Source organism: Pristis pectinata, chromosome 41, assembly GCF_009764475.1.
Source record: "Pristis pectinata isolate sPriPec2 chromosome 41, sPriPec2.1.pri, whole genome shotgun sequence".
NCBI lineage: Eukaryota > Metazoa > Chordata > Chondrichthyes > Rhinopristiformes > Pristidae > Pristis > Pristis pectinata.
Genome location: NC_067444.1, coordinates 1,542,035 through 1,543,437, shown reverse-complemented (window position 1 = coordinate 1,543,437; position 1,403 = coordinate 1,542,035). Strand labels below are relative to the sequence as shown.

The 1,403-nt window shown below is 42.0% G+C and overlaps 1 non-coding gene across 1 annotated transcript; it reads left to right on the top strand.

Annotated features, from left to right (window-relative positions):
• The first annotated feature begins 445 nt into the window (after positions 1 to 445).
• Positions 446 to 519, top strand: trnan-guu (transfer RNA asparagine (anticodon GUU)). The gene has a single exon. It is a non-coding gene; the product is annotated as a tRNA-Asn (tRNA).
• Positions 520 to 1,403: the final 884 nt, after the last annotated feature.

The window sequence follows — 1,403 nt, the reverse complement described above, 5'->3', positions numbered from 1 at the left end:
TGACACAGAGGTCAAAACGTTTATTCCGATCTCCGACAATTCCCACCTTATTCCACCTTCAGATGGTCCTTCCCTGTCACTTCGCATCCTTTTCTCGTTCTCACGTTTTCTTTTAACTGACAGCGAGCTGCTTTACAGCTTTGTTAGCAGCACGAGAAAATGATTCTCTGAAATCCAATTTTCGCTAATCCTTAATTTAAGAAAACTGCAGAGAACTTACGAACGCGATGCCTTGAAATATCCACAATTCGTTCAGAGCTCGCCACACAGGAATTTAATTGGTTAGTTCTAATTAATTCTAATCCATCAATTAGAAAGCATTTCAAGCTCCTGAATCATCGAGCGATGAATTCTCAGGGAAACCGCAGAATGGGAAACGGAATTATGTTTCTGATTTGTGTCGTTGCAACGTTACGTTGTCTGTCGATGAGCATTGCCATCAGCTGTCTCTGTGGTGCAATCGGCCAGCGCGTTCGGCTGTTAACCGAAAGGCTAGTGGTTGGAGCCCACCCAGGGACAGTGAGCTCAGGTTTTCTCCCCGACATTCAACACTTCAGGCAGCGCTGAAACAGCAAATCACCATTTCCTCAGAGGTGAGAGATTCAAATCGTGTTGACCTTGGTGATTGCTAAAACGTATCATATATTTTGCATGGTATGTGGATGATATGGAACTTATATTTGTAATGAGAATCATATGGATCATGTCGACTCTAAAGATTGAAAATAAACAAACGAAACACATTTCTGGTTGCTTGCCCTGAAAGGCAACCAGGGAATGCTGGATTGCTCGGTTGGTCAGAGACGGCGACTGTCCATGTGTCGATGACGTCTGAGAACTCTGAAACTTTAATTTCCTCTCCCTCCACAGATCATATTTCCATTTTACTTTTATTTCAGCTTCTTTCCACGTTTGATCAGGATTAAATATTCTTCCAAAATTATGTTCAAAAGTTTCAACAGGAAAAATACGCATTGTAATGGAAATTGGACAAGAATTGTAATTTCATTTATTAATCTGCTGATGATTAACGATCATCATTTAATCGGTCCTCGGTGTTTCTCCCAAATATTCTCCCACCGATTGCGATGCTGAAAAAACAAAATGCGCCGCATAAACATGAACCATACCGCAATACAGTCACGGAGGCAGAGAGGGATATAGCAGGAAAGCAGGCTTTTCCGTCCACCCATTCCGCAAGAAACATTCACCACCAACAAACGCCAGTATTTCTTTATTCTTCCCATATTCCTATCAATTATCCCCAGATTCACAGATCTATTCACTTATCAATTATCCATAACCGACACACTGCAGACATGTTACAGTGGCTAAAGAAGCTACCAACCTTTGTGTCCTTGGGACATGGGAGGAAACCGGTGTACATGCAGGAAACCCACAAA